General features: G+C 28.9%; 1 long non-coding RNA gene across 2 annotated transcripts; it reads left to right on the top strand.

Annotated features, from left to right (window-relative positions):
* Positions 1-128: 128 nt before the first annotated feature.
* On the top strand, positions 129-3,025 carry LOC103309962. Of its 2 annotated transcripts, none has more exons than XR_510892.3 (6): positions 129-828; positions 883-1,154; positions 1,224-1,364; positions 1,438-1,618; positions 2,043-2,186; positions 2,732-3,025. It is a non-coding gene; the product is annotated as an uncharacterized LOC103309962 (long non-coding RNA). The 2 variants fall into 2 exon arrangements; XR_001679820.2 differs by having other exon boundaries at positions 130-828; positions 905-1,154.
* The last annotated feature ends 12,097 nt before the right edge of the window (positions 3,026-15,122 follow it).

Here is a 15,122-nt window from a genome sequence, read left to right as displayed (position 1 = left end):
TCGAGAAAAAAACTAAAGTAATCGAAAATGTCATATGCATATGAATACCAGAATACCTCGACATGAATCTAAATATTTGAAAATGTTATGGTTTTAAATTCTAATAAATACAATCAGTGAAAATTGCATGTATAACTACAGTAGTTTATTTTAGAGTAGGTAAAACGAAAAACCAAAACCGAACTCAAGTACTTAAAAATTCGCGTTTTCTTAAATTTTTTTTTGTTATTCCCAGCGCTTTTGTAGAGTAACTAGGTACTGTTCATTTCGACATCCCCTATGCACCTACTAGATTCACTTACCGGAAAAGATGAAAAGCGGAGCATTGTTTCGAATACTTATCGTGTACACTGACACAAATAATAAAAATTTATTAAGCAGAACGTACATTTTGTCATTAGTATCGATATAGGTCGATTCACTCTAATTTTTAAACTAATTATGCTAAATGTGATCGTAAATTTGCTATATATAAGACGGACACAATAAAATGCCCGTGTTACGTGTTAAATCGTGGAGCTGCATCGTTCACGAATTTTCAAAATTTTAATGCCCGCGATTCTGTCTTATCACTATGTACCATTAAATAGTAATAACTGTTATCAAATAAATAACAACATAATATTATTATTTTTTCGTATGCCGACTTTAAATTTGAATCACTCACGAATCTCGATTATTTGAAATTTGAACAAAAATACAGACTACAGAACAGTCGTAAAGAGTTCTATTCATACATTTTAGTACAAAACCATCATGGACAAGTGTGTTCTTTTCAGTAAAACATTCAATGTATCGCCTCGCCACACATCACGTTAATCTTCATTTGTAAGTATTATTTTCTAGTTGTATTGATTATATGTGTTAATAATATGGAGTCAGTCTAATTTGTTCACAAATATAGATTTCCAAAAAATCAATGAAATAGAAGGAAATAATGGCTAAAAATGATTATCCCAATTTCTACCTGGCATAGAATCTGCGGTAATCATTTCACAATGATTAGTGGTTGCAAACAATGCTCAGTAAATGAGTAAACATGGTCAGAGGCTGTCTCAAAACATAATCCAAACCACTTGTCTGGGATAGAGAAGTAAAATAAATGTTAGTGATTCACGGCAACATTGGCACGACTAGTAAATCGCATCTAAGAGGTAAAATCTATTAACATAATTCATAACTTAGGTAGGTATTTATATATTTTTTACAATTTGCATTTTCAGAAAATTTTGTTTCTCCAACGATGTGTTAGGAGAAAATGAACAGACTAATAAAGGATTTTTCGAGTCCGTACAGTTGATGATTTTAATTCACACCTAGAAAAGCCTTAGATACCTAATAATGTCTAATTCACACATAATTATGTAAGTATATCACTGTGTCAAATTTAAAATGTTTGCCAAAACCAAAATTAACTTGATAGTTAATCGTTTTTAGCTCATACAATGGATTATGATTATTATGGTTATCAAAACTGAAATATATGATATACCACATACAAGGAGCTAGGTAGTGGAGCCAATGTATTGACAATTTTTCAGACGTTGACTTTCTTGAAGATAATTCTATTGACCCAGATGAAGCCATACCTTATTGGAGCGAATTATAAAACTGAAAGGTGAGAATATTGTTGATAGGTTTTTATTCCAGATCTATTTTACTGTGCTATTAGCTAACATACCTACCTGTTCATGCGGACACATTGTATAATATATTCTAATTGTGTGCGTGGACATATTATATTCAACCCGTTTAGTCAAAATAAATTAATAAATAAATAATTATATGTTACAATCTTAAAATATCCATGACTTGTTTTAAAAATAAAATACAAATATAACAGGTGCTCGTCAACATGAGGTCCTTTAAAAAATATTCTTGCCTTTAAGTTTGATTATAACATTATGTCATATCACTCTAATATATTAAGACTAACGGTACAAAACTGGATCTATTGTACACACATTTGCGTGTTGCTTGTTGTGCAATTAACGAAGACAAATGGTGCACTGACATATTTTTAACAAAGTTTTAATTTTCAGGTAATACAATTTTGCTGACCAAGAATCCAATTTTAACAACGCAGAGGGCCTCAACATATTCCAATAGCAAAGAAACACATAACCAGTTTGGACATTGGTATCTTTTCTGCAGGGAAAGTGCATCTAGTTGGATGCGTTAAACAGGTAAAGATTGAATGTTTCCAGTTGTTTTCAAATACATGGGGAAAAACAAAAAGATGATTGAGGAAAAATGATAATATTTTTGACAAATATTGATTTTCTTTTATTGGTAAAAAATCCTAGGTATAGATACATGATTTGTTCGCCAAATGTTCCTATTAGCATTTTTCTATACACCATACAACTTTTAAAACTGTTTTACTCTTTTTGAGCCAGTTACGGGGATAATACATTTCAATTTTTTCGATTAGTTTTGTTTTTAAAATCGTCGTCAATAAAATGTTCTTTGCTGTGTCGAAGAGTTTGAAAATATAATACAGGCATCCCATTATAGTTTCTATAATATCTGTTCACAAATATAATATATACGTAGCCACCATTTTTCATAAGCATTTTCAGATCACATTTCGACAAAATTCATCAATAATTTGCAAATTATTTTGTAGTTAAAAATGTATCAAATGTTCAATTATATATTTAGCTTATGCTTATAGTAAAAATTGATAAAAATTGATCATAATAATATTACCTAATTCATTGGTTTACAGATCGGCAAACCCGTTCTCATTACCAACCAAGAAAGACAAACTTGTTTGAAAAATAGTATGCAATTACCAAAATGCTTCAGTGGCTGTTATTAAAATTCTTCAACTATCAACAATAGACATAATTGATGAAGATGTTAGGTATATTCTGATTGGTACCTATTTCCTTTAATTTGTGTACTAATTTTTTCCCCCACCACACATCAGAAAGTAATTAGTTACTCAACCAAAAAAAAAACTATATTTATGCACTCTGGAGTTATGTTTGTGAATAAAATTATCTTGTTAATGACTAATTTAAGAAAAGTTTATTTTTGATGTTTATGATAATACTCAGTTTCCAATTTTTTTTTAATGCTTTATTTCAATGCAAATATTATATTGAAAAAAAGATGCTTTATGGAATCAACAGATTTATAGAATCAAAATGTCCTGAAGCCCTGAACCAATGTGATTACATTGAGCGTATCACTATATTATCAGTGGCGATATAATCATTATTTTATTATGAAAAGATAGTATAGGCTTATGCATAGTGTTTAAACTTATCTACTTTGTCTATGCTATCTATATATTATATAACAGCTATATAACATTATAATACTAGTGCATTTATAATATACAATATACCAGCTACTTATATGCTATTTCTTTATAGTCTATGGACGTACTGATATAAAATCAATAAAAAAAAAAACAATGGCCCTACTCAGTCTCTCTTCCCTGACTGCGTTTATAGCTGATAATCACTTGATATTTTGTAATGGTCTGGTGGGCTCCGATTTCCGTCGATGCGCCATTCTGCCGTTTTGCTCAGTTTGTACTTAGCAACCAAATTCATAATGAACTTACCAGTGAAGTAAAATCTTTTATTCATTGTTTGTAATATGTCGCATTATACCGAACACTATACAAAATGGAACACTCGAATTAACACTTGATGAGAGTTTCATCTTACAAAACTGATTAATTTGCGTGTAATAATTGTACACTGAGTACACTAGGCCCTGGTGACTAGAGCGCCACTTAAATTTTTTATTTTGTTTTTACCTGTTTCTTATTTTCTTACATTATTTTTAGGTAATATCTAAAATAAGATATGTATTTACGCGTATGACGTATTACCTAAAATTTATTATGTATAATTAACATAATAACATAAAATAATGCAGAATGACAGTGTTTACATATTAGGTAGGTATATGATGTTTACAAATTATGTTTGTATTACAATGTAACTTAAATTACAATATATTTGTTCAATATTGTTGAACAGTGAACGACTATAGTTAATTTTTTTTTCATAATTCGATGCATTAAAATAATTGGTTAGTATTTCTAAGCTTGATTAAGTATAAAAAAAAAACCAGAGCCTTGAACCCGAATTGACCAGAACCCGTAACACCCTTAAAATCTTTAAAAAATCAAACACCCCAAAACCCATATAACACAAATGATTTTATTTTCAAAACACCCAAATAAACCAAAACCCGAATAAAACACTGTGGTTAACCCGAAACCCAAATAATTTTTATTCTCTAGTTTTCATCTAAAATTTTGACACTTAAAGCTTTATGGACATGAAATATTATCGGTTTTTTAAGTTTTTTTTTCAATAATTGACTTGAAATTGTTATGGCAGATTTTTTATAAGTGGTTTAAAGTGTAATTAAAATAAAATTTGAGCTTAATCCACACTGAATTTTTATGATTGGCTGAAGTTGGAATATTTATGGAATTCGTCGAAATCACTTAAATGTGGAAATTATTTTTCAGTTAAGAAACATAGTTAAAAGTAACATAAACGCCGTTTAAAAAACTGTCGCCAACACAAAGTTAAAAAAAAAGTAATATTTTCAATTTTTTTTTCCTTTAAACGTATAGATCGCCATTTAAATAAATAGTTTAGCGCAGTTTAAAGCGTCAAAATAAGCTCCTTCCTTTTAAAAATCTAAGTAAGATAAACTTTGTTTTAAAAACTGTTTTCAATCCTTTTGACAGTTAAAACTAATATTTTTGAAAATTGTTTTGGCAAAGTTGTTACTCGGCGGTTCCGTAAACTATCTAGCTTAGTTTTAAAGTTCGCTCGGAAAACATTCCTCCACAAAAAATCACTAAAAGTAAAATTTGTTATTAAAAAGTCATCAACAGGTATGCTGCCACCTAAGCTTGAAAAAAAGTAAAATTTTTCTTTTAAACGTATAGATCGCCATTTAAATAACTATATTATAGCGCAGTTTAAGGCGTCAAAATAAGCTCCTTCCTTTTAAAAATCTAAGTAATATATACGTCGTTTTAAATACTTTTTTATAATTTTATATTATTATATATATTTTTTCTTTAAAAAAATGGTTGTTGCAATTAGAAATATCAAATATTTTGTGACTAATTTATAAAAATAAAATTTGTTTAAAAAAAAAAAAAAAAATATATAAATTATATTTTGATATCGCTCAAAAATTAACAATAATATGTAATCCACTGATTGAATATTGGTAATTTGTATTGACTAATAAATATTAATTGTGGTAGGGTGGGTTCTCAGAATTTTTCTCAGCAATACATATTTATTTGAGTATATATAGCCACCACTGGCATGTTATACAGGGTGTAACAGATAGAACTGACTTTTGGAATAACTTTTATTTCAATCAATATTTAAACATTTCATTTTTTGATATATAATTTATAGCCACTTGCGCTGCACGTGTAACAAAAATAAATATTTTTATTTTTCAATACCGAAAATGAAAAATTTTAAATTTGATTTAAATTTTTTTGAATAAATTAAAAATAGCCAATTTGTGAAAATGATTATAAGAACGATTTGGATTGTAAAAACATTTATCTAAACCAAGTAGTTTATTTTTTTAAATATCAATATTTTTTTGATTAAATTAATTTGGAACGCAATAACTTTTTTAAAAATATTATTTTTGGAAATTTGCTAACATGTGTATATTTCTAAAACTATTTACTAATCCTATAATTTTATCAGTTTTTGTCATACGCTTAAGTAGCATAAATATTTTTTTTTTAGTCAGTTCTTTCTGTTACACTCTATATATCATTTTGTATATGATTTTGTTGTTAACTATTTGTTTAATAATAATACAATTTAAACATTTTACTAAACAGTTAAAAATTAAAATAATATATCTTATATAAAAATTACCTACTATAAAAATTATGTTTTTTCTTAACTACTAAGCACCCGTATCAAACAATATTAAACCCAAAACCTAAAACCCGAATAAATCATTCGGGTGCAAAGCCCTGAAAAAAAACATCGATTAGTATTAATATAGGGTAACAAATAATTGTAATCATAAAACACAATAAAAATGTATATTAGTTACAAATTACAATATTTCATATGTTGATTACATATTTTTAGACATATCAAAATATTTGGTTTCTGTTTGATTGTTATCGCCTGGTAAAATAACATTATAATATGATAATAGGTCAAACAATTAAAATATATAAAGCACTTCATCGAACTGAACTGAGACATTTCAAAAGAATCGTATAGAAAACACAATTAATACACTTGATCATCTCGTAACGCATACGTGGTTAATATGGTTATTATAATTCAGTGGCACCGAACTCTAAAATTTTTTATGAAGCGAAATGCAAAATTATTATCTCACCAGCCAAACACCCGCCGCGACTTTCCAGCCATCTACATTGAAGGAGTGAAGCAATCAATTCATATGATATACGAGTTAAGCGCCACATTATTATAATATATAAATAATTTTAATAATTGTATGATTAGTTGTAAGTATACAATGTATTGGGCAAGATAATCAAAAAAAAAAAAAGTAAAAGCATTTAGTAGGAGACCAGGGTAAAGCGGATAGCTGGGCAAAGTGAATAATGTTAATAACTTTTTGAATATTGGTGATTCAATAATAATGAGCATATAAGTTGGCATCAATGTGTATCGTATTTGCTGGGATGATGATTTAGTATCATTCACTAGTTTACATTCACCGTAAAAGCGTTTATACGAAAATAGTTAAATTTGTTGAAAAAAATACATGATAAGAATTTAAGGTTTTTTAAATAATATTTATAAATTAACTTTTTTAAACTTAGTTTATTATGTTCATAATTATATTTATTTTATATAGTTATTAAACACAAGTTCCTAAATCACGTATACATAAAAAAAATAATGTTTATTTAAGAAAAAATCAATCTGGGCAAAGTGGAAATATCATCGCTTTTTAGGAAATATTTTATTTTTATTTGATGAAGAATATCTAAAAATGTCATATTTTCGTGTTTATATTGTAATATGAAAAGATAATTTTTTATTTTGTTTTTATTTTACCGAGAAGAATTTTATATTTTATGTTTTTTTATGATAATGAAAAATTAAATATAATATTTAAAAATGTTGTTTTTTTATTGTGAGTAAATTTATTAATATGTGTTCGTATTCATATTATACAATTATTAATTGAAGAACATAAATTATTTATTTATCTCATTGTTTATTACTTTGCCCAGCATATGTTTTCACTTTGCCCTGGTATCCGGGCAAAGTGAATAAAATTCCATTTTTAAAAATTTTTCATTTTTTTATTAATTGAGTGCTTATTAAATTTTTTGAATGGTTAAATAATGAATTTGAGAAGTCAATTTATGATTATATTAAAAAATTGTTCTTAAAATAATAGTTTGGACACCATATTTTGACACATAAAGTTAACCTATGCGCTTTGCCCTGGACTCCCCTATATATACAAAGTACAAGATACATAATATTATGAAACTCGTACTTTTGTATTTCCAAAATAATTTTATTAACTATTATAATATTTTATAGTTATTTTACTGACAGTTGACACAGACCAGTCACACAGAAGACAGAACGAAAAAAAATTTACAACAATGCGAATGGTAGGTACACTGTAATTGCTCATCTGTAGGTACTTTTGATTTAATTTTTTATATTATGTGGAAAGTACGAAGTTAGTGGTTTCATATTTTATGAGAACTAAAATTTCAGCATAGCGCTTATCTATGTATGACTGTAGTTAAATAATATTGTAGATGGGTATAATTATTATAGATAGGTAGATGGTAATTTAATTTAATCATTTTAAAATTATTAAGATATTTATTATCTTACAAGTTATAACATTGTCTGGTAATTTTTTTCGTTATTGCTCATTTCGGTATTCGGTTCAATTGCGCCTGGACGATTTTCCGTAAAAATACAATCCGCGACAAAATTATAATATACAATTCAATATTAATAATAGACGCACACGAAAAAAATTACCACAATATTGTTACATTCATTTGAATTTTGAGTGTCCTGCAAATCGAATTCAATTTTCTTGGTACTATTATTCAGTACAAAAGTTAATAATAATAGTATATCTTGTATCTTTTGGGGAAAAAAGATACATTCTAATTTCTAGTATAAAATATATCAAGATACATGATACTATTGGTACTTACATCAAAATTATATACAACGATACAAGATACAAGATACAAGATACAATTGTATTTTTGATACGAATCACGGACATTTCCCCCCTAGACAATTTACCCCTGACTGTTATCGGTGTAATACGACATTTTTCCCCGATATATTTTTTATGTGGACATTTATCCCCCCCCCCCCAATTTTTTTTTAAACTTTACTATTTAATAATATTAAATTATTGCTTAACATGAAATTATTTTTTTTTGCCTATTGCCTAATATTTTCAAATATTTTTATAAATATAATAAATTATAGATGTATACTTTTTATCAACCGAACTACTTGAATCAAATTCACAAACAACTTATTAAATTGTTTAATATCCAAATGGCAAACTGGTAGTTTAAAGTCCAGCGGTTCTTAACTTGTGGTCCGTGAGAGCCTTAACGCATTAAGTACATAACATACGTAAATAATAAGTGACATGAGTGCATTATTACAATATTGTTGGATTATTATTTTTTTATTCCTATTTTATTAAAGGTTAAGAACCGCTGGTTTAAACAAAATAAAAAAATTGAACAAACGCTAAAAAATATGTGTTTAGATTAACAAAAGAATCAGAAATCAAGTTTTTTTTTACAAAATGTATAATTTTTAGGCATTTTTATTAACTATTAATTATATTTTATTTTATACATGTTTTTTTTTAAAAATTTTTATCGTTTCAAGTAGTTCAGTTGATCAAACGTATACATTTACAACCTATTATAGGTATAATATATTTTATTTAAAAAAAATAATTTCATACTAAATAATAAATAATATTATATTATTAAATTAAACATTATTAGTCAATAATACACTTTGAAAAAAAGGGGGGAATGTCCTACTATAGTATAGTTTCTATTGTAACTATACCGAAAACAGTAAGGGGGGAAATGCCCATTTACCCATTGATATTACTGCCCAACCCTGGTCGTATATAATATATTTAAATCTACATTCTATTATAACATCTCCCATTAGCCCAATTAGGGTTAGAATAATGGCAGTAAGTGTCGCCACAGCATTTCGAAGCATGTGTGCAAACAGAGTCAAACGGTAGACAAGAGGCAGACGATGACGATGGATTTTTCGGATCAGAATAATCTGTCGAACATTTTATATCGGCAGATATCGCGTTACCGCTGAATGGTAACATTGTAAGGTCCATGTGCGTACAATTTGAGAGCTTACAATTTACATAATTAACGTTGTCGAACGGGTTGCAATACTTTTTGTCATAGTTCTCGTAAATAATGGAGAAGACTTTCTCCCGAACCACGTAAGGACGACACACTATCCCTGTAAAACGTATAGCGTTCGTTCTGGCAAGTAATTTCACTCCCTGACCGGCTTTAGCCGTACACGTCACAACTTCTTTCCTTAGCATCGAATTTTCTCTGGTCAAGGAATACGATACGGTGGACCCCGTGGTAGACGTTGTTTCTATCGAGGTTTCTCTCGTCGATGATTTGTGAAATTGAATATCTGCTCCCAATGTGGCGGTCAAAAATTTGATTGGAAACCCTATTTCGGCTTTAAATGATTCTGTAGATTCAGATGTGATAACATCTATCACCGAGTGCGAAACTCTACGTTCTTCCGACAATTCGCTGCCCTTTTGCCACGATACGTTTTCTCCAAAAGACACGTGTAACTCCCGCGAACAGTCGTTATCGCCACAGTACAAAGTAGACGTGACAGTTCTCCAGACATTGTCAACTGTAATACTTACATTTTTAAAATATGGTTCAGTACTCGATGTACACAATGGACCAATAAAGTAGTTTTCACACGAAGTTACGAAATTACTACTCATACAACCGACGAGGCAAATCGAGTTAATCAAGGTATGTTTGGTGAACATTTTATTTCTTATGGAGGCGATCCGTTTAGAATAATTGTAATTTTTACACTGCACAACGCGAAACTGAACTTTTTATTTCCAAATAGTTATTCGGAAATTTAAAATAAATTATATCGAATATCAAAATAATTATATAATTGACTTACAACATGATTCACGGCTATACAGTTACTACTTATGGAGTATTATTCTCTCTCTGTTCTCAATCCTGTGAATTGTGATAACCTGTCCATAATGTGGACCCACCTGGTGGGATTTAACAACCTCAGACTCAGAGTTAAGATAGTGAGGTGGGCTAACCTTGCCACCTTGGGATGACCTTGCCACTTAGACCTAGTCTAAACTTGTAACTAATATGTGCGGATTAAAAGTAGTTACGGACTATTTCACTGCCACGTAGCGCTCTCTGTCGCTTAAATGTTGCAATATATTTTTTGGCGTGAAGTTAACTTACATTTTTATTTCGTTTTTACCTGTCTTGTATTTTCTTACATTATCCTTAGGTAATATTTAAAATAAGATGTGTACCTACTTACCGGTATGACGTATTACATATAATTAATCATAATATATAATTAACATAATAACATAAAATAATGCAGAATGAGCATAAAGATATTTGAAGGGGTCTGTGGATAAAGGTGTTAACTGACATTTTTTTTAAAATCCTTATTATTATACAAAATGTCGCATCATGACGTACCTATTATATAGGCTATACAAATATCAGAACAAAATAACATATATTTATGGAGATATCAAATTCATAAAGGTGTTATTTATACAATCTGTTGTTCTTGTTTTGTGGATTAATGGGCTATTGTATTATATCCCCTATTATCATAATAGCAGATAACATTTATAATTAAATTTATACAATTTCAGAATACTGTTTATGACTTTAAAATACATAATTTTTGTTTTCAAAGATTTCTTAGCGTTTGAACAGTTAACAAGTTCCAAACGTTTATATAATTGAACACTAAAACTGTCCTGAATAATTTCAAAATTGTGAGTTATCACCTTTATCTACTGACCCCTTCATTTATCAGTAAGTTAAGGTATCCGTGTAAATCCATGTGACAATCAAGGTAAAAAAAAACTTAAACAGGTTTATTAATATTGAACATTCCATACTAAATTGACAGTGTTTACATGTTAGGTAGGTATATTATGATGTTTATATAATATGTTTGTATTACAATGTAACTTAAATTACAATATATTTGTTCGATATTGTTGAACAGTGAACGCCTAAAGTTATATTTTTTTTCATAATTCGTTACATTAAAATAATTGGTTAGTATTTCTAAGTTTGATTTAGTACAATAAAAAAAAAACCAGAGCCTTGAACCCGAATTGACCAGAACCCGTAACACCTTTAAAAACCTTAAAAAATCAAACACCCGAAACTCATATAACACAAATGATTCTATTTTCAAAACGTTCGAATAAAACATTGTGGTTAATCCGGAACCCGAATAAATTTTAGTTTATAGTTTTCATATAGGTACCTACCTAAAATTTTAAAAACATTTTGTCACTTTTAAAGCTTTATAACTATGAAAAATTATCGGTTTTTTTTTCAATAATTGACTTGAAATTTTGATGACAGACTCTTTATAAGTTGCTTAAAATGTAATTGTCTAGCTCAGTTTTAAAGTTCGCTCGGAAATCCTTCCTCCAAAAAATTAACTGAAAGTAAAATTTGTATTAAAAAGTCATCAACAAATATGCTGCCACAAGTTTTAAAAAAGTAACATTTTTCTAATTTTTTTCCTATCAACGTATAGTTTCAAGTTTGTATTTTTATTTTATATTTTGTAGAATTATATTTTAGGAATACGTATATATATACGAATCGCGGACATTCCCCCACCATCAATTTTTTTTTTTTAAGTTGACTATTTCATAATATTATATTATTATTTAATATAAAATAATTATTGCCTAATTTTTTCAAATATTTTCATAAATATAATAAATTATAGATGCATACCTACTTTTTATCAACTGAACTACTTGGATCGAAGCAGTTATTAAATTCTTAAATATCCAAACTGGTAGCTTAAACAAAAGAAATATATGAACAAAGACTAAAAAATATGTGTTTAGAAATAACAAAATAATCAGAAGTCAAGTTTTTTTTTTACAAAATGTATAGTTTTTAGCCATTTTTGTTAATTATTAATTATATTTTATTTTATACGTATTTTTTTAAATAAATTTATCGTTTCAAGTACCTACCAAGTTCAGTTGATCAAACGTATACATTTATAATCTATTATATATTTTATATTTTATTTAAAAAAAATAATATCATATTAAATAATATATAATATTATATTATTAAATTCAACATTATTAGTCAATAATAAGCTTTAAAAAAAAAATTGGGGGGGAGGGAAATGTCCAGCATCAAAATTATATCGGTGGGGGGGTGGATGTCCATTTACCCTTTGATACTGCCCAACCCTGGTCGTATATATATATTTAAATCTACATACTATTATAACATCTCCCATTAGCCCAATTAGGGTTAGAATAATGGCAGTAAGTGTCGCCACAGCATTTCGAAGCATGTGTGCAAACAGAGTCAAACGGTAGACAAGAGGCGGAAGGTGATATATTTTTCGAATCATCTGTCGAATCAGAATAATCTGTCGAACACTTTATATCGGCAGATATCGCGTTACCGCTAAATGGTAACATTGTAAAGTCCATGGACGTACAATTTGAGAATTTACAATTTACATAATTGATGTCATCGAATGGGTTGCAATACCTTTTGTCATAGTTCTCGGAATTAACGGGATTGCCATGAACATCCTGAGACCCGTAAGGACGACAGACTCTCCCTGTAAAACGTATAGCGTTCGTTCTGGCAAGTAATTTCACTCCCTGACCGGCTTTAGCCGTACACGTCACAACTTCTTCCCTTTGCATGGAATTTTCTCTAGTCAGCGAATACGATACGGTGGACCCCGTGGTAGACGTAGTTTCTATCGAGGTTTCTCTCGTCGATGATTTGTGAAATTGAATATCTGCTCCCAATGTGGCGGTCAAAAATTTGATTGGAAACCCTATTTCGGCTTTAAATGATTTTGTAGAACCAGATGTGATACTGTCCATCACCGAGTGCGCAACGCTACGTTCTTCCGACAATTCGCTACCCTTTTGCCACGATACGTTTTCTCCAAAAGAGACGTGTAACTCTCGCGAACAGTCGTTATCGCCACAGTACAAAGTTGACGTGACAGTTCTCCAGACATTGTCAACCGTAATACTCACATCATATAACTGTGGTTCAGTAATTGTTGTACACGATAGACCGTAGAAGTTTTTACATGTACTCACGAAATGGCTCATACAGCAGACGAGGTAAATCGAATCAATCAATAAGGTGTGTTTGGCGAACATTTTATTTCTTATGAAGGCGAACCGTTTAGATTAATAAATTGTAAATGTTACACCGCACAACACGACACTGAACTTTTTATTTAAAAAAAATCTTTGGAAGTTTAAAATGAATTAAATCAAATATCAAAGTGATTATCAAATTGACGCGTATAATCACGAGTCGCGGCTATGTAGTTACTATATACTTATATAGACGTATAGTATTATTATCTCTGTTCTGTGAATTGTGATAAACGCTGTTCATAAGGTGGACCCACCTGGTGGGATTTAATATACTCAGAGTTAAGTCCGAGAGGTGGTCCATAATTGGCCATAATTGAGCAAACCATGCCACCTTGGGCTAAACTTGTGACTGATATTAAGTGCGTAGTAAAAGTGATTACGGACTATTTCACTGCCACGTAGCTTAAATTTTGCAATATATATTTTGGTGCGAAATTATTGAAACTATATTATATTTTCCGTTTATTTTTACGTATACTTACCTTCAAAGTATATTGTATTTTATTTTGTTGTAAGTTGTAACTTTATAAGTTTAATATATACAATAATATGTGGGTTGTGTATTTTACAAGTTAATAAAAAGGAACAAATTCACTTTAGAATTTGGTACTTTTAAAATTTTTCTAAAAAATGTATGTATTTTTAACTAAATAAGAACGATGCAGCAAAAAAAAAAAAAATTGCGGAATTAACTATTTTGTACAATATAACGTATAGTCTTCTGAATTTGCGATTTTTCACTTTTATGCATGCGCACAACGGCTCTAGTTTACCACCTCTTTAACCGTTTTTGTTTTCTGGAACTTAAGTATTTTAACGAGTTAATATTGGCGGTACATTGTACAATCATAATCGAATAAACTTTTCTTTTCAACCCTGCAGTTAATACCTACTAACTAGTAACTGCATATTATAATATAATACCATATTGACTATTTATATAATTATATGATATTATAACACATCATAAATAATAATTTGCAGGTACCTAATAATAAAGTATTACAAGTATAGTCAATAGTCGCCATCGCTACGCCTGCTAAAATACATTTACATAAGGCATAAGTATTAAGTAAATAAGTGATAATTTGATAAACTTTTTTGCTGAGTTGGAGATTAGGTACGTTATACACTTCAAGGGGTGGGGAGGGGGTGGGAGGGTACCTATTGTATACATTTTTGGTCCTCACAAAAATTAGTTCAACACGCCACTGATGATGATATAGTTAGTATTATAATATTATAGTAAACACGATTTCGACATAATAATAATATTATAACGTAGGTATAGACAATGTAGACGTATAGTCAACGCTTATATATTATCCATAATTTTTAAGTAGTTCATTTTTTTGAATATCCAAATTCCAAATTCAGAAACCCACAAATTACAGTCTTCTATAGTTTTAATGTTTGATCGAATAACATATTCATAACATTCTAGTTCAGTTACTATTTTGTCAATGAACGACTTAGGCAAATGCAGATTCATTTTGTAAATTATAAGGGTGATTTTTATAATTAAAAACCGTACAAGCAACAACCCATTGACGCATTGTATGATACCATAACAATCATTATTATAATGGTTACTTGTTTAATTA

This window comes from Acyrthosiphon pisum, chromosome A2 (genome assembly GCF_005508785.2).
Source record: "Acyrthosiphon pisum isolate AL4f chromosome A2, pea_aphid_22Mar2018_4r6ur, whole genome shotgun sequence".
NCBI lineage: Eukaryota > Metazoa > Arthropoda > Insecta > Hemiptera > Aphididae > Acyrthosiphon > Acyrthosiphon pisum.
This window is presented reverse-complemented; position numbering and strand designations above follow the sequence as displayed.